A 19664-nucleotide genomic window follows, 5' to 3' on the forward strand; every position below is an offset into this window, starting at 1 on the left:
CAGGCTGCATGGGTGGATTGCACCACCTAGGCTGAGGGAGGCACAAACATCTTCCAGTGACACCAGAGGCTCTCAGCCATGCAAATAGATACAAGTGTATTTGCTTCAACTTAGAACATCAGATGTGGAGAGTGTCATAACCCCTACCAGGCAAGATCCTAAAAGAGACTTTTTAGATCACTGTCAGTCATATTTTGGGGAAGAATTCTAAAGAGCATCTATCACAGGTAATTTCACTGAGGTCAAGAGAACTACCTTGAGTTACCCCACCTCCAAATCTGTACCCACTGACTGCCTGGAGCTTCCATGTCAACCCCTCCTGCTCCTGCACATGTACAGAACTGACTCCCACCAACTTCCACGGGTTGTACACCACACAGGCAAAACATGAGCAAAACTTGACCCTGTATACTCAGAAGACCATGGGCATCTCGTATCAGAGGGTGAGACGTGGTGCAAAGAGTTATGAGAAGAGGGCTGAGCTGATGACAGAACAGTCAGAATGACATTAGCCATGGCTGAGCTCTATGAAGCCCACTTTCATACTGATGACCCACAACACAGTGTCTGTGCCAGTTCAAGCCAGCAGGACCAGCTCAGACAGCCCCTTGGCTCAATTACATAATTTTCTACTGGTTTTCCTCCTCTCCTTCTCTCTTTCTTTCTGCTAAGACTCGGGATCGTGCCCCCATAGAGCTGCAAATAGGAGAAGAATAATGCCTATGATCATCCAAACCTCCCACTGACAAAAAAACTCTGTGTTTAAGAAAAAGTTTGACTTATCCTTCATAGGCATGGATTTACCAGGAGATTAGTAACATTAGAAATTTTAAATAAAGAGATTTCCCTCTTATTATCTATAGACTGCTAAGACCATGATTGTCTCACGTCATCTAGGGATTATTGTTAATTTATTTTTTTTCTGGTAATTTGTCTTCTTCCTTCTTTAATTAGGCATTACCTGCATAGAATTTACTAAAGTTGATCAAGGGATGAAGAATTTCATGCACCAATGGAAGTACCTTCAAGATTATTTCACTCAAAAAGAGGTTTTCTTCCTCATACAATTGTGGTGTAATACAGATATTCCTACAATCACAAGGATTTTTAGAAAGGCAGAGCAGTTTTTATGGTTAAGGCACTGAGATCCAAGATTAGAATTAGTCCAGGACTCTGCTGCTCACCTGGCACTATTACCTTGAATTTATGAATAAACAAGCCCATACCTCAGTTCTCCCATCTGTAAAATATGTATTATGATATCCACACGGTGTGTAACTGGTCTATTTATGATGCAAACCCTTCAGGGCAAGGGCTGTCTCTTCCACATGTGCAAGGATGCTCCGGCTCCCAACCAAAGCCTTTGGATCCAGGTTTCAGAAAGTTTTGCTCAAGGAAGGACATTCATCAGACAAAGCAACTGCCTGAAGACAGCACAACAAACTTGAAGCCACAAAAAGGAGACTCAAAAGGAAGGACTGCAACAATGGCCACTGACACCAGAGCACACGAGGGAAACAGAGGGATCTGGGGCACTGTGTGCCTGCTTGACAGCTCTGGGGACAGAGGCTGCCAAACAGCTCCAGTCCCTGGGTGCCTCAGTGCTCAGTTCAGGCCTCTGGTGCTGCTGAAAGGGAACTTGATCCCTTAAAACTCTCGATCATAAGCCAGGACTGACAGAATAGTCATGGATTAAAATTTGGATGTGAAGTCTCTGATGAAGGTTGCAGACTACAAACTACCCTGCTCTTGGTATTACCATAAAAACAAACAAAAATACAGATTCTTATTTCAACTCCGTAGGGCTGCTGGCCTGACCAACTGGCTTGTCTCTAAATGACTTCTTTCACAGATACTCCACAGCACTTCCCACATCTTTCCTCCAGGAATCTATATAAAGCTTGCTGCATTTTTTCCTTCTGATGGATGCACATTTCTAAAAATACCTTGTACAAAGAATTGTCTTAGGTAGGAATTAAAAATGTTGACATGATATAGTGCCAGAATTCATTTAAGGAACCATAAAGCACAAGGTAAGCATCAAGTTCCTAATACCAATCTGCCTCTATATATACATAAGAGGTCCTTCAGACTTCTCCCTGAGGTCAAACCAGTATTGTAAACTGCCTGGTTGGTTCTGCTGGTCACCTTAGCTGAAGATATGCGAACACACAAATTCCTTAATTCTCTTACACTACTTGTGCTCCTGTTTCCTGTCTCTGTCTGTCTGCTGTGTCTATCCACACTCGTAATTGTCAATCACACTGGCCAATTTCTACCATGTTTGTCAGAAGATTCTAAGCTCCTACCTACCACCATAGGAAACACAGAGATGGATAAAAGAGAGAGAGGATAAATGCCTCTACAAAGGAAAAAAAAAAACAAAAAAAACCAAAAAAACAAGGAGAAAAGCTCAGACTATATTTCTCCGGTCTGACAGCGTCCTGGTAGTCTGCTCAGTAGACGTGGAGCTCACATGCAGCCACAGCACATAGTCTTTCTGGCCAAACTAAACTGTCTAAGCACAGACAGGTTAAGGATGAAACAGGTGCTGGTTAACCTGAGAAGTCATTGCACAGAGGACATAGAAAGTTGCTAAGAAAATGCAAAGAAAGTCAAGAAATCCCAAAGGTCCAAGGAGTAAATGGAGATAATTCAGTGAAGAATAAGGAAAAACAACACAAGTAAGGCAAAGTGGGTATGAAAGAAATAATCAGATGCTGGGAATCTGAAAGATCACAGTAGTGTGGGAATCTTCCAGAGGGAACCAAGATGAGAAAACCAGCGGTGCATGGTACCACAGGAAGGGAATACAGGGGCTGGAGAGGTGGAGTAGAGATTGTAGAATAGTGATAAACATCACAAGCTCTAAGCAGAGAGCCAACACTGGATGCCTTCTCACACTGACAAATAATACCCATTATTTTTATTTAAGAAACAGTTAAATTGGCAACACCATTTCCAGCACTGAGTTGAACAAACTAAGAGAAAGTACTGACTTCAGGCATTTCAAAGTACAGATTTACTCTAGAAGGTCTAGATAACATTTCAGACTGCAAGAGAAGGCACTTGCATGACTTCACCAAATCTTCCTCACTCAGGCCAGGAAGAAACAGGTCTTGTCATCTTTACTTGATGAGCTGGAAGCCAGTTATCTGAACATTAAGAACCTAGGGAGAAAATGGAGCAGCAGCGTGGTCCAATTCTGTTCTAAGGCCAACATTTACATTAGTTTTAAATGGAGCTGAACTATTTTGTCCACTTCTGTTACTTGCTACAGTGAACAATATGCAGAAATAGAGCTGCATTACTAACTAGACTTTTGCTGTATTAGGGAAAACAACATTCCCAATGGAAAACATACTAAAACAGCAGAGACAAACAGGAGGTGAAGCTGACCTCCTGTATTTTACAACTCACGATACACTGGATTTTAAATTGAAACACCCCCAAGTAAAATAGGATTTGATCCCTTGTAAGGTGTATATCCTATGAGGTTACAATTTCCCAGCATGAACTATGGAGTCTCTAAGGTATTAATTACACTGACAAATACTGTCCCACCAGTCCTTTCTGGCTGCTTACAGCTCCATGCCTCTGTGGAGATTTGACTGTAAGCTCCTTGGGGTCTGGAACAACCCTGCTGTTTGAGCACAGAGCATCTAACACAACAGTGATCTAATGCAGACTTGGACACCTAGTCACTAATATTATGATAGCTACAGCAATGAATCATATAGCATTAAGAAGAATCACAGCAAAAGCTGTTATACACAGTATCTAGTTCCCAGGCATGCCACCATTATTAACCTTAGACTCAAAATCCTGTTGTGTCTAATTCTACTTTTAGCACAGAGTGGATGTTCTTATGATTTTTAGCAGCCAAACTGATGCAAGAGTAACTGTATAAAAAATCAAAACATTTTTTCTTGCCCCAAATAAGTTACAACTGAAAATAAGAATACCAGGGAGCTGTTAATAAGAGTATGCTGCAGGAAACTCATAGAGATGCAGGTATGTGCAACATTAGGAATTAGTCATTGAAGCAGGACTCCTGATCAAAGTGCCTTGCAATTTACCCCAGATTTCCACACAGACATGGCAAAAGGCAGAACAACCAGCAATCTTACAGTAATGTCCTGAAGTCTTCCGATGTAAAATTCAAGGATGATTTGAAAAACAAGAAAGAGACAAGCCATGTGAGGATCTCACTTCCCACATCAAGACCTCACTTGAACATTAATTGCATGGTGTATTATACACCCCTCCCTGTGTAATTATTCCAGCTGTCCAAAATGTCATGGCTAGAGACTGGACTGAATTAAAACTTCCTGCTTCGGAAGGGCCCAAAGTCTCAGAAGGATTAAAAATAAGAGAAAAAAAAATTACTCATCTTAAGGATGACAACTACAGTATTTTTTGGTCATGATTATGAAAGGTTTTATCAACTATGCTGGAAAAAAATTAGGATTCAAACATCTGTTCTTCTTAAGTGTCGCTCCTCAATACAAACGAATCTGTGCCTCTCAAACTTCTCTCGTGGAGAATGCTCTCAGCACTTCCATTATTCCCACTGTCTCTTTCAAAAGCATATTTGCTATCACAACTGCTTAACTACACTTCAAGAAGGCTTAACTCTGAGTGTCAGGTTCCCTAACACTGAACTTACAGGCTGTATTGCTTAGGAACTTGTGACTTGCATTACAAAGCTATTTACAGGTATTAAGTGTGAACAGGATCATTCTTCCCCCAGCTGCTTTGCAGGCAGCACTGACTTCCAGCTCCCTGCTCAGTGAGAGACACGAGCACATCCCTGTGTGCTGCATCCTTGTCCTGACACCAGCCAGAACCAAATGCTCCACAGGAAAGTTCAAGAGAACATGGCAGGAGGACTAAGGTGTTTTTAGACAGCAGCAGGGTTTTCTGTGAAGATGAACAAGGGACATGTCAGACCACTGGAGGAGACAGATGATACAAGGCCTTTGTGAGCAGGCCCCCAGACTAGCCACACCTGTAAATAAAGGGCTGATGTGCACCACTTAGCAAGGACTTCTGAAAACTGAAACTGTAATTTTTACAAGTGTGAGCAATTTCTTTTTCATATAGCTGTAAAGCTATAATCCTTAGCAAGATGATTCATTTTCAAAAGGATGTTCACAGCAAAAATTCAACTGCCTTTAGAAGAGATGAGCTTCTATTCCATGGTGTCTTCTTTCCCTCTTTATCATCCAGGGGACAAAACTCACAATTGTGAGAATTCAGCATCAGCACACTGAACTGGTTCCTGAGTTACAGGAGGGATTATGTTGACTTAACTGCTGGAGATGCAGAAACAACTGCAGTAAGCATTCACAAAACCAAAATGCAGCTCAGCAACTCACCGTCACTTCCTTAATTTTGCCCCTCTATAAAGTCACTTAAGTACTGCACAGAAATGGAAAAGTTCTGTGTTGGGGTTGGCTGCTGATCCTGACAAAGGAATCAAGCATAAGCTGCAACACAAAGGACACCTGTTTCCCTTCCTTACCAATCTCTTCTTGAAATTCAACTCTGGCTCATCACAACACAGGGGAAAGGAAGGATGACATTTCCTTCTTCCTCTCCCCTCCTGGTGTCTCTGGCCAACCTCTTGCATCCAAAGAGTTGGGAAGAGGCTTGCTGAAAAGCTGCAGCAAGACAGGTAACCTGACTGTCAATTTCTGCCTGAATTGCTCTGCTTCTTGGATGTAAACAGGTTTTAAGCATCTACTAGTGACTCAGCCTGCTACATAGGAGTATTACTAATACCACCACCGTCATCTTCATGATTTGACAGTAACAGAGGACCTTCTGTGCCCTTCCCACTGCTTAATGATCACATCTCAATCCTTTCAAAACGTAGCAAATTCTACCTTTGCTAGTTCACAAATACAACTAACAGAATATTCAAAAGAGGTTGTGTTCAAAACAGGTGTTTGTAAATGAATGAATGTGCAGATAATGGCTATTAAGACAATCAGAAGAAAGGAGGGAAGAGAAGTTGATTACAAAACTGATGACAGCCCTCCTTTCGAAGAAGGAAAGAGGTAGATTGATGCTAAGTGATAAACACAAAGGAGAAAATCCCAAAGGCTAGTTCAGTACCAGGACCTTTTCTAAGTTTGACCTGGAAGCTGAAAGTTTCTTGCAAGTGAGATTGCAGAACAGTCTACTGGTTGGTAGGGGACTGTTTTTAAGAGGAAGGCTGATGAAGGGGGAATGGATGCCACACTGACTGTGACAGTAAGTGTGCCAAGAGCCTCCTTCAGCCCCATGTCAGAACCACCCAGGTGGGGATGCCTCATTGCAGCCCTCCCAAAGCCAAGTAGGAGACACTCAAGCCAACTGCATGGGAAAAGAAAAGAGAAAACAACACCAACAACACCACTAAGCTCCACTCTGCCCACCTGCCAACTTTCCCTAGTGCTACAACAATCACTGCAAAAAAAAAAAAAAAAAAAAAAAAAAAACAAAAAAAAAAAAAAAAAAAAAAAAAAAAACAAAAAAAAAAAACAAAAAAACCAAAAAACAAAAAAAAAAAAAAAAAAAAAAAAAAAAACAAAACAAAACAAAACAACACACCCAAAGTAAGCAAAATAAAAAAAACAAGAACATCTCTAAAACTTTTTCTTCTTTGGAGATCAAGCCAACATTTCTTCTGCAGCTTTTACAAGAAACCCTTCTAGTGAGTATCAATTCATATCTCTTTTCTAATAACTGTTCTAATCATTCCTCACTGTATAATGTTAACATTCAATCATTGATGAGGGAAATTTCTAACCCTAAATTACAAGCTATGGTGTACGTATGCTGTGTACAAAATTAATCTAAGATGAGCCTTTATCCAGAGAGGTTCCAGCCTAATTGAACAAAGTATCAATACACAAATGCTCTCCCTGAGTGCACTGCATGCTCAGCTTGACCTCCTGCTGCCCTCAAGGCTCTGTTCCAGATGGTTGCTGCCAAGCTCCATCCCCATCTACGTGCCTCCCCTTCTACAGCAGAAAAAGAAATTCAAACAATGCTTACACTCAAAAGGTTACTCAAAATTACCTGTAATCTCAATGTGACAGAGCCTTACAAGGGTGTTAAAAATCTCCCTGTCCTGCTTAGAAACAGCCCCAGATGAGTAAATGGCACCTTCATGTTTTGGGGTCCCTTCAGACAGCTCACACACAGAACAGCTCGCGTCAGAAGGAGATGCTGAGTTTGTTCACAATGCACAGGGAACCACAGGGCCCAGGAACCACAGAGCCCACTGAGCAGCATGAAGAACCACTGCAGCAGCCCCAGAAGCAAAACCAGGGCATCAGAGAATGCTGCAACTCTTCCAAAGCAGCACCCTCAGCTCCAAATGCTGCAAACAGGCTGTACTGACATCCCAGCTCAGAGAGCTTTATCACCCACTCCTGATGCCCTCTGTGCCACCTTCCTGATTCTGTTATTCCTCCTCTCCCATCCAGCAGCCCAGCCTTAGGGGATGCTCTTACACAGGGAGGGGGCAAACACTTCTCCTTTTGCTGATCCCCACCTTCTTTGTCACAACTTTTCCTGTCACACACCTGTGACACATTATTTCCACTGCAAATTCTGTTACTTTTAGTCACACAAAGGACACAGGAGAGACAGCAATGCTCACAGGATCTTACACCTGTATTTTATCTCCTAATCACCGATGCAGTAACCCTGTGAAGAAAATGCTATTTCTGATCTATGACTGATTCTCTCTCTTTTCATTTCAGACTTGCCTACTTCTTAAACTGTCTGTGGCCTCTGAGCAGCATCAAGAGGCTATGGAGCACTCCATGGATATACTCTTTATTTCAAGAGCAATAATTTAGGTCTGTCAGTTAGGGGTGGGATCTGCAGAGACAATTTAAGCTGTGCACAGCAGACAGCTGAGAACTTACTTTATCACTAGTGGAACATTATCAACAGTGGAATGGCAACTGCAATAAAAACTGCCTGTTACTTTAAGTCTTACAGGCTAATTTAATCCTTCATTTCGTACTTGCACTGCTGGAAGGGTATTCTGAGGCCATGGGAAAATTCCTGAAGCATGCAGGATCGCTGCTTATGGTGCCCCTCCTGCCTGGTAGAGACTGGCAGGAGCCTGCAGGGCGCTGGACGTGCTGGCGGCCCCCAGGAGCAAATAGGAGCCTGATGGGAGCAAATGCCAGGGCTGGGGTGGCTCCTGCCCTCCCACAGTTTGAGGCCCAGAAGGCAAATGGCTCCTTCCAAAACTGCTGGGCTGCCTGTGCTGTGCTTTCCAGGAGTAGGAGTAGCACTGAAATTCTGCAAAACAACAAGAAGCATCTTAACCCTCAGGCACATCATATGCCTCAGAGACAGGAGAGGCTAGCACATACACATTTCATGTGCCTCCACAGCCCATGTCAGGCCTGTGGTTTGTGAGAGAGAAAAGTTCACATATGGAAAGGCAACTATCTTGTACTTGTGTGTCTGCTTTTTACAGCCTACAAATGGAGAGAGCCAAATTTGATTCTCTATTTCAATTTCCTTCAAATTCATAAATCCAGGAGAGACTGCATGTAGAAGTAAACTAGGGGCTGGTTGGGAAATTGATAGATTTATGGGATTATAAGAGCTCAAGTCCAAAACCAGCCTTGTACTCAATACATACACACAGAAGTGCACATGTGCATGTCCACACAAATCCTACACCATACACTTTTACCTTTTTCATCCTGTAGTATCAGCTTGCCTTCCTTTAAACCTGTGCTTGATGCTTCAAGTTTTTCATCTTTAAGTATCCTGGCAGCCTCAGAATCATGGCACTGAGTACTCAAGGAGAATACAGGAGATTGATTTCGCTCACTGTTCAAGTAAGATCTCACAGAAATTTGTCCTGAACTGCCATAATCCAGCAACTTCCTTTTTATTAGTGACAAGGCAAAGTAGGTACATTTGCCACCTGAATAAAACTTTAATGCTCATGTATGTGTAAATCCAAAGACTGTGCTACTCTTAAAGGATGCAGAGTCTGAACCTCCTCTTGTTGGGCTGAGAGGTTACATGAGCTTCTACAGGCACCTGGGCTCACTGAAACCCTCATTTTGCTTCTGTTGCAAGGCCAGAGCAAACACATCACTTCTCCCCAAAATAATGGCAGTATTTCCCCCTGCCCTGCCCAAATGAAGTTACACCAGCAGAAGCTCCAGCACTTTGCCACCCTGCTCACACTGCATTTCTTCCTTACACTTCAGATGTAGTTTTTCAATCAAACTCTGTTCCCACTTGCTGAAGTTCAGTATTTTGTCTTTAGCATTTAAAATTCATGCTTGTGAAAACAGCAACTATGTTCACTTGAAAATCAAACTGGAATGAATACATGTGCATACAGAAATACTGACAAAACAAGTGTCTGCTCATCTACATGACACAGGTTTTCTCTAATGCTTGTTTTTATTCTTCTGGACAGGAGTCTCCTGAATGTTTTCTCTTTTCAAAAAGCAGAAAAAGTGCATTTCTTTGATCCAACCCAATCGTTTTTTTATTCTGGAGACCTGGAATCATTGTGCTTTTGATTACTCTGCCAAATCATTCTCATCTTTTCTATGGTACAAGCCAGTGCAGCAGCAGGATATGACAAACCAGAGCAGAGTGCAGGAGCACTGTCACCTGTCTCAGATGCTCGACCTTTGTATCATCACCATCTTAGGCCCTTGCCACCCAGGGCTGTAAGCAGGTTTTTGCTAAGCCAAAAGTGAGACAGCTGCTTTGACAATGGATACTGTGGCTCCCCATCAGATGCAGGAAGCTTTAAAAAAAACCTACTTAAAATACTCCTATTTTTTAAAAGTAGGAGTATTGCAAAAACAGGAAGTAGCCCCAGAAAAATTAAGTGTTCCAGGAACTAGAGAAGTTTTCTCAAGCCTTCTTATTTTGTTGAAGCAGCCTCCTTGTTAAACTATGCCAACAAGTTAAAAGGTCATACCTGGGTAAGCAGATGATAGGATGCTGAGTCTGACTGTTAAACAAGGGAAACCCTCTGTTCCTACAAAGAAATAGAAAAATATGCTCACTAGTCTCTATGCAGCGAATTTAGCATAAACTCAACATTGTAAGGGACTATAAAATGTCCTTACATCTTATGTGTACATTTCTGTCCAAGCCTTTTTCTCTCAGCTTTATTTCCCAAGACTCATTAATTCAGATACCCTGTTATGTCCATCCTGCTTTGGGACCACCAAGGAGCTGCTTACTCCCTAGGCCAACACTAAAAAAATCTGGCACTGACTCCCTGTCCATCAGGGAAGACAAATGGAGCACAGCACAATCCCAGCCAGACTCCCTCCAGACTGGGAGAACTGTCAGAGCTGCTATATGGAGAGACTCTACTGCAGGGCAATCCCAAGCAGGAATGAGGAAAGTGGAGGAAAATGGTTGCTAAGATGCACAGAAAGTAATGGAAGAAGAGCAAGAGTCCCTCACTGACTTCCCAGTATGACACTTCAAAACAGCTGAAGATACCAAGGCAGGGAACTACTACAATTTCCTCTTTAAACTGTTTTTCCTTGCCAAAGTTGTAGCAGAGGGTCTTACATTTAGCTGGGATAAGTAACAAAGGTTACCAGAGATGTTAGTGCCCTTTTTGTGATGCTCTTTAATCCGAGATAAATGCCTGGGCGGTCCATGTAGTTAGCTTGCTGAAACAGCCTCTGCATGCCCCACCATTCATCCTCTCTCCTTTCTCTAAGTCTTGACCAGAGGACACTGGGGAAAACATTCCAGGTGCAAGCAGCAGACAGAAGCCCAAGTGCCTCCCATCAGGGTGAAAGGGGTCCCCTTACCACATGTCCTTGAGTATCCCCAGGTATTATGAAGCCAGCTAGTACTATCACCTGTATTTAAGGCTGCAGCTTCTCATGGCCAAGACACTTGTAACTTTTCTGACTTCAGTTGTTCAGAAATTAATTCCCTGTATAGGTTATCTGACCTAAGTTAATGCTTTTGTTTGAGAGTTCACGGTTTTAAAGCTTCAGCAAGAACAGGGTAGGCATTCCCAGGAGCTAGAATACTAAGAAACACATAACTAAACCAAATTAAGAAGAAGGATAAAAAGTAATGACAAAAAGTAAGATGTAAGTATGAAATCAGAGAGAATCATAATGCATACTCACAAAGGCAACTAACCTTAAGGTAGAGAGCAGTTCAGGTTCTTTTTATTTCCTGGACTGTCATCCTTTGTCACTGAATTAGTCACCTTGTCTGTACCACATCACTGGCATGGGGTTGTGCTTACTACAGCTTTCCATCAGTTTGCCCAGTTAATATCCAACAAGAACAGAAAGATTTTGCTGCCCTGAAGGAGGAAGGTTTCATATGGTTCTGACAGCAAATAAATTAAAAATTTGAAATGGAATAAATTCCACCTTACTGCAGAGGCTGTCAGCTGAGTGCACCACTCATTTACAAGCAATAATTAGTTACAGTAAATGAGCTACATGGAACTGAGGCTCCAGCCAGCATCAACTCCACCAACCCACAGTAGAAAGATGAATGTTAAAACAAGCTAATTAAATTTTCCCTGGCTCAGCAGAAAGATCAATGTTCTTGACAGCCGAGGACTGAGCACGTGGCATCCCAACAGCCCTCTGATGTGCCACCACTGCCACATAAAGCCCCAGAGCCAGAACCAGAGGAACACCCCTCTTGGGAGGGGCAAGGAGACAGAGACACTCAACAGGGACATTAACAGAAGGATGGAGACACCTGCTACTTGTATGCCAGATGGTCAGATGGCATTTTTACAAAAAGCAAACTTGCCTTTGCACTTTCATTATCTATTCTACCACCATTAAACACGTGTCCCAGTAGTCCGCTGAAGGTCCACTGCAATGAATGTGATTTTAGCCACCAGCAGAATACCAAAAATACCAGACAATCAAAATACAGATGACAGAAGCGGGCAGCATTTTTGGTGTCCCACGAATTTGCTGGATTCAGGCTGTTATCACCATTTCCACCTCTTGCTGAGGAAGAGGGAAGGGAAGAAAATGAGATGATTCAAAGGTTCTTCTGCTAGAGAACAGAAGAGACACCCACCCACACAGAGATGCCCACAATTCCACGTTCAGGGTATTTAAACAAAAAGGAAGAAGTTAACATTTAAGTGCCTGGTCAGAATGTGGCACCACATATATCAATGGGCTTTTCCACTTCCTGAAAGCATCTTCTAATAATCACAGTGCAGAATGTATTAGGAAGGGTTTCTTTTTGTTTGTATTTCTCCCAAACCCTGTTGCTTAAGACAGAAATCCAGAAGAACCTGTCTCAATAAGGAATTACTTAAAACTGGCAGTGTCTTTAGAAAAGCTCTGTGCTCAGGTGAAGGGACATGCTGGTTTATTGATGCCCTAGAGCCAGGATGGCAGGGGATGGCACTTTGGCTGCTCCAAGTGACACTTTCCACTAGGGACAGGGCACAAAACAGACGAGCTGGTTGTTTCACTCCTAATGAGAAGCTGTGCTTAGTAGCTTCTATCTTGGACATGGAAACCTATGTCAGGACATGCAGGCTTATCACAATGAAGAAAACTTGAAGTCTTATCCACAAATACAGCCTGGTAAGTGCATTCAGCACATTTTCTTCCACTGAAGTACAACAGACAGAGTCTCTGTTGATGCAGACTAACAAAGGGCTGGACAGCTCTAGGCTGGATGTGACCTAGCATCAAACAGTCAAGGAAACCTGCTCATTCTGGCTCTGCCATTTATCTGTGGATCAAGCATGCTACTTCCTCTGCTGTATCCAGTAGGGATTGCCTTTTCTTCTTTTTGGTAAACACTTTGACTTCTACCTACAAAAACTGATAGAAAAAATACAGTGTGCATATACACACACACAAGAGAGGACTCAGGTTCTATTTATGCACAAGGTATTTGTAACTATTCTTCATTAAAGTTACTCCTACTTCTTCTCTTACAAAACTCTTAAAACCAACAGGATTGATAAATTCATACATTGTACTAATTTAAAAAAATATGTCTGTCTTTTTCAGGAGCTGCTTTCCTTTCTCATTTAAGGGTTTGTGTGTGTTCAAATACTTCTGTATAACCTACCCAACAACACACCTGTTCTGCAGAGTCACCTGCAATGAAAATTGTAAGGACTAATCACATTCTTTTCCTAAGCTGTTCTACTTGTTCTCCTGAGAGAGGAGCTGTGCTGTTATCCTGATGGGTCAGCCCATCCACCTGAGGCCCTGACTCTGCCTTGCAGATATCTATTAGCTTCACCAATCTGCCTGCAGAAATGCACATTTAAGGTTTTGAACTCTTCAGTCTGGGAGGTTGCCTTTTGCTATATATACCTCAAGAGCAACATACACACTATGATAAAAGCCTAAATTGCCACAAATTACTTTTCAGCATTTAGTGCTTTGCCCAACAATGCTGCAAATGGATCCAATCTATTAGCACCAAACCTTTCCCCACAGCTTCTTCCTTTTACACTCCACACTCTCCTCCTCCTTCCTACTTCCCATGTACCCTTATGCTTTCCCACTGGCAGCAGAGGCTTAAAATAACAGACATTTTTCTAAGGAATGCAAAAAAAATCCATATTCTGGTTATCTGGGTTATCTGCAGGGCAGAATTCACTACACATTTATTATTATTCAGTTTCCAAAGCGCTACAAAATGAAGGTCAAATATATCTGAACTTCAGCTAGGGTTGATGCAGAGAGCAAACTTCTTTAAGCACTTCAGCTAAAGGAGGCAAAGCAGAGGCCAGGCTGTGGTGCTGTACATTACTGACCATCAGCAGAAGCCAGCAGCTTACCATGGCCTGAAATTCAGGAAGGACTGCAGCAGATGCTGCCTCAGCTTGAGAATCAAGACTCCAGAGCCACACTGACTGAGAAAAAACCTGTACTGAGATTTTCACCACCAGTCTGAGTTTGCTTGGGATAGCACACAACTCAGAGTACTTTCCTCACTCCTGGAACATGTTGCCTCTGAAAGCCAGTTTAGCATGTTCCCTTTTGACCATGCTGACTTATAAAAGGTTTTAATGACGCAAAAACAAGCAGTGCTGATCGTACCATCACAAATTTATTTATTCCAAAAACTATCGCACTGCATCTGTGTTAAAATGACTGGATTACTCCCAATACTTCTTAATTCCCATTGCTTGTCTGGTGACTCATTTTCACTAAAACATCCACACCAAATTTTTCAATAGTTAAAAGAAATTTTTAAAACCCTGCAAATTGAGAAAGGTCTATTCATGGGGAAAAACATACTGCCAGTCTAAGCAGCTCACAGTCATGAAGGTAGAGGAAACAAAGCCTGGCTTGGTTATGACTCTGAGGAGGAGACAGGGAAGATGAAAAGCTGTCTCAGCATGCAAGAATCTTGGCTAAGTGGGGCCTAAAATACACAGCAGACAGGAGACACTGTTCAATAATTTATAGAAACCAAGGTTAGCAGTGTCAGCACATTTGGCCTGAGAGGAAACAGTTTCCTGATCCTCTTGACACAGAAGTAACTTGGCTGCATTAGTGGCTGCCATTAAGTAAGGATTAAAGAATGGAAAGAGAGAAGGACAAGGATAGCAAAGGATAAAATGAGAATGCCAATATTTTCACAGCTTGTATTCAGCAGCCCAGCTAGAACCCCAAGGGGTTTTTTTTCAGGAACTTCAGAGACAGAGACAACTGCTACACTGGATGAAAATATATGGTGTCTGGGTTTTACAAATAGTGTTTCTAATAGTTTATCTGATTTTGTAACTAGCAGGGAAGGAAATCATTCTGATGACAATTACCACTGAGGCATTTTGTTGTGATTACTGGCACAGAGCTGTCATTAACACTCCACTTCTCTTAACCACAACTTACATCCCCTGTCGTTATTGAAGATAGGTCTGGGGGCTGTTTTTCTGGTCTTGTCAAGTTGAATTTTAATACATGCTGCTTGAAAGATGTACCACCTGCTATTTTATATCTATAATTTATTGTATAATGAGTTCCTATAAATTCTTATGATACCTTAAGAGACTTCCAAGATGGATTGCTGGCCTGTTTTTTTTCTCAGTTTGTCAGCAAAGCAGAGAGAGTCTCTGAGTTCCTCTTGTCACCCACTTGGGCCACAGATCAGCCATCTTCCTCCACTGAAGGATCTTACCTCCAGAAGAAAGGCTGTCTGCTAATGAAGATGCTGGATAGCAATGAACTACAGTCTTTGGATTTACTTTAGGAGGCCCCAGCTATTTCAGACACCATGAAATGGTTGTATGGGCACAAGCTGTATCTTCACATGCTGAAGAGGAAAAGCTCACTAGAGATTCTGGACAGGGACTGTCTAATAGTCATTTAGTGAAACAGAAACCACCAACCCTACAAGTTGGTATCTAAGAGAAAATATTTATTTAAGATCCAGGAATGAGAAATCCTCCACCTATTAGAGACATGCCATCCTCACCTCAATATCTCATGCATAGAAGATATGTTTGATACATTTTCATATTTCGGTCCAGCACCACAAAAAGGAGTTCCCATTGGAAGCTAGAGACTTTTAAACTTGAGACTTGACTTTACATTTCCTCTACTTCTCAGAGCCAAGACAGTGAAAAACACTAGGAAGTTTTAAGAAGTCATTACATTTTTTTTTTAGTCAACAGCAAAAAAAAAAAAAAATTAACTACTTCAAAATACAGGTATTGTATTATATGCATCTTATTAAACTCTGCTTTTAACCTGCCTTTGGACTAATAGCACTTTCTAAAAGACCCCTAGCCCTGAGTTAGGTCGTGGATGGAAATCCAAGAGGGTGTGTTGAAATCAGGCTGCTCCCAGGCAGAGCTCATGCAATGAGTAAAGCCAGGATGTGCCAAGATTGCAAAGGGCTTTCACTCATGATCGACAGACACAATCAACAGAGAAAATCAGCCACTGCCTTTCATCTCCTTACAAACACCTTGACAGCCAAGCTGGTGCAAACTAACAAGTAGAAGAGTCTTTCCCTCAGTCATCACTGTAATTGAGAGGGAGGAAAAAGGCAGGGAGGAGAGCACAGAAGAAGAGGACCTGAGGAGCTGGGATGAAGTGTCAGGACAAAGAATCACAATGAGACTGACAGCTGGCCAGAGCCACTTCAGCTCTGCTAAGCATGGATTTAAGGATGCTGCACAAGTGGACAAGCCTGGCATGAGCACACACCACAGACTGGCCTCAGGTCTATGCTGCCCCACTCCAGGGACACACTTCAACTCAGCAGCCCTCAGTGAGGGCATTATCTCAGCTGCTGCTGTTGAGCCCCTCCTCCTGGAGCTCCAGGACACTCACCACAGAAGCAAAGCAGCATATGCTGCTCTGTGCTAAGCCCGTTGTTGCTTTAGCTTCCAGGCTCTCTTGTCCAAAATTAAAGGTGTGTTTGCTTTCCCTACAGCATCCAGGACTGTAACACAGCTACAGCCCATGCACAGGGTGGAGGTGAACAGACAAGGCAGATGAAACAACCATCTTCCAAAGGACAGCACAGGAGCCTTTTGCCTTACTGACAGGGCTGGGGTATGTCTTATGCCAGTGAGAAATTAAGGACATGAGCATATGAGACAGGGTAAGAAAGCAAGAACTGCTGCACTGGTTTGGGTCCGTCCTCTTACTTGAGTATTCTTTTTTGACACACCAGTTCTGTTTATCCTGAAGATTTTCCTTCAAGATAAACAGAAGACAGAGAGTCCAGGCAGATAGAAAATTTCCTCAATACATCCTATAACCCAAGAGTCAACTTGGTGTATCAGAGATGTGATGGAAATACAAAATAAGACACAATAAAATATATCACTTTTTTGGCTGGGGATGCGTTAATTTTTCTTCTTTTCATCCATGTGATATTATAAAATTTAAGGGTGTCAATAAAACTTCAGATGATTCTCTTGAAAAAGTAAAAATCTCCTTTGACAGGATTGAGAGACTTTCTGTGGGTAAGAAAGCAGGTTGCTGTCTGAGACAGGAGCAAACCCCAGGTCTCTCAGCTCCTGCACCTAATGATAAGGTTGAACACACACTCCCAGCATAGCCATGATGCAACAACAGCGTGTAGCTCTAAAATCCTGTAGTAACCAAGTGCAGCCTTTTCCCAGCATGTGCCAGTGAAAATGATGGCAGGAGAAGAGCAAAGGCTCAGCATGCATGGCTGCTCTGGGACTGCAGGGGGAAGCCACGTTAGCCTATGCTAGTACATGGGTTTCTGTAACCAGCTCTATATGTTATCTCTAATTCCAAGTGCACTGAAGTTAACTTTGAGGAGTCAAGAGCAAGCTGTGCAGTACCCTAGAAACTGAGCTTAAGCTGCAGATTTTTGCACTGATATGGATGCCCTCGAGATTAGAAGCCCAAAGCACTATAATAAGTGAGGAAGGCACACAGAACATATTTGCTAGAACACATCCTCGAAGACACAGCTCCAATGTCACGGCTTATGTGCCACCAGAAACCTCCAAGATAAAGACAAATGGCATAAAAACATTGCCTGAAGACCTCCACCTGGGAGCAAACATGACAGGGGATGCAGTACAGGTTAGCCAGCGTTCCCCACCTTTTCAAAGAAATTTTTGTACCATACTTTGGATTTCTGCTTTTTCCTTCTCCCCAGTTTAGAGTATTACAACCAAGCAGTACTGTTGCAGTACTGACCCCATCCCATGGCACTTTCTGGATATTTTACTGGCACTGTATTGGAAAGAACCACAGGATGATACGAGCTTTGATCAGGATCATACTGAGAAGCCCATTTAGCACATATTCCTGTAATACATGCACTTCCTATACACAATACAACTGCTGAGCAAAATCTCCCAGAGGCTTTAAACCTGTTATTTCTTAGGTCACCTCTAAACCACTTATCTCCATTAGCAATCTGGAATGCACAAGCTACTTGTCACAGGTTGAAGGGGAATCAAGCAAAGCAGAATCTTTCAGTAGTTGAAAACAGGAAGCTTTTTGCTTGCTTTGTTGGAGATTTTCCAGACATCCCCTGCCATCATTTCCTCCAGGCCTGCCTGAAGGTCTGCACCTTGAGAGCTCCTAGAAATGCCCACCACCACTCACAGCACATCCAAGCTACATCTGAAACAGCACCACTTGATTTTCTGCTCCTCCACAGCCAATGCTCACAAAAGCAGAGTGTCTCTCCCAGGCCGGGGACTGCTGAAGCAACTACACCTGCCATAAAATTCCTCTTAGCATGCATCCTGCTTTGTGGAAAAACTAGTAACCTGCTGATGACTTATGCAAATAAGCAATGCTCCAAGCCAGAGACAATGTGATACCAGAATCAGCCGGGAAAAAATGTTTCCACTGTGAAACAGGACCTGCCAGGAGTCACATTATCACTCCCAAAACACAGGATGGCTGACACCAGCATGTCCACATCCAGCCTTGCCCCCTTCAGTGTTTTCCCTTCATTCCATATGCCCTCTCTCTCGTCCTTGCTCAACTCTTAAAAGCAGCAAACTCAAGTGACATTTGCCTATCATCATGCATTTGGTAAGAAATACCAATTTCATTTAAAGGTGATTGATGCTTATGGGACATGGGACCCACAAATGCCACAGTCATGTCAGCCACAGAGGTGTGACAGGAAGAAAATTGTCCAAACAGACTACAGTATGATAGCTCTCCAATCCTTAAGAGCCTCAGTCCCTGGATTCCCTAAAAAAATCCTCAAGCTCTGACATTTGTATCCAATAAAGAAACAAAGAAAATAGTGGCAAAGCCTCTTTTCCTGCTGTCCCAGTTTATGAAAGCCCTTCTCTATTTGCACTAAAGGTGGGTTCTGCTGATAAATATTAAGGCACAGATATCTTACTACATGCAGGTAATAAATTTCTAAATAGAATGTTTGGACTGGGCAGAGGGATGCCATAAAAGAGAATTTCAAGCTGGGGTAGAGGTCCAAAACAGACTGGGTGCTTCCTGAGAGGCTGTAAAGGCCAGTCTCAAATCTTCTCTCCAAAACAGATCTGTAAACAATTTCTAGTCACAAAGTTTACACCATTATACTCAGCAAGTATGTCACTCTGCATTTATGCAATTCACACTGAGTCTGGGAACACAGGGCCAGCCTCATGGCTTGGAGCAGCCACTGCATTTCTCAGTTGGGTTTGGGGCTTGTGGGCACTTGCAAGTGCATCCTGTCATTAATCTGTTCTGCCTGATGTGAGAAATGGATTTGTAAAGGATTCTCAGAACCTGACTGAAAGCTCACACAGTCTTGTACATCTGTATGCAAACTCTGAGATAAGGTGTGCTGACTTAGGAAGGCCATGGAATGGAGGTGACATTGTTGAGAGAGAGATTGAACTAGAAACAAGTTTCAAAAGATGGCCTTGCAAAAAGACCAGATATTTTGGAGAATTAGAACTGTGAAAGATGCATTGTGGCAAGACCACACAGGGTAAAATAATAGGTGATTGGTGTTAGGAGTATTAGCAGCATTGTGTGGCAAAAGCTAATAGGCTGAAAAACATTTATAAGGTATTGTAAGCAGGAAATAGGGTGGCTTCTGATAGAATGGCATTGAGTTTTACATCTCTTATGTCTCCAAGAGACTCTTATGTCTTCTACAAGACTGATAATGGAATAAAATCTTTTAAAACGCCTCTCAGTTGCCCT

The 19664-nt window shown here is 42.5% G+C and overlaps 1 protein-coding gene across 1 annotated transcript in view; it reads right to left on the minus strand.

The window, feature by feature from the left end:
- Positions 1–19664, minus strand: part of MAP2 (microtubule associated protein 2) — a 233301-nt gene that overhangs the window by 94438 nt on the left and 119199 nt on the right. The window contains exon 4 of the mRNA XM_053947580.1: positions 9977–10036. The gene's annotated coding sequence lies outside the window, so the exon portion shown is untranslated. The remainder of the gene's footprint in view (positions 1–9976; positions 10037–19664) is intronic.

The sequence above is a fragment of the Vidua chalybeata genome, chromosome 7 (genome assembly GCF_026979565.1).
Source record: "Vidua chalybeata isolate OUT-0048 chromosome 7, bVidCha1 merged haplotype, whole genome shotgun sequence".
In the NCBI taxonomy this organism is placed as follows: Eukaryota; Metazoa; Chordata; class Aves; order Passeriformes; family Viduidae; genus Vidua; species Vidua chalybeata.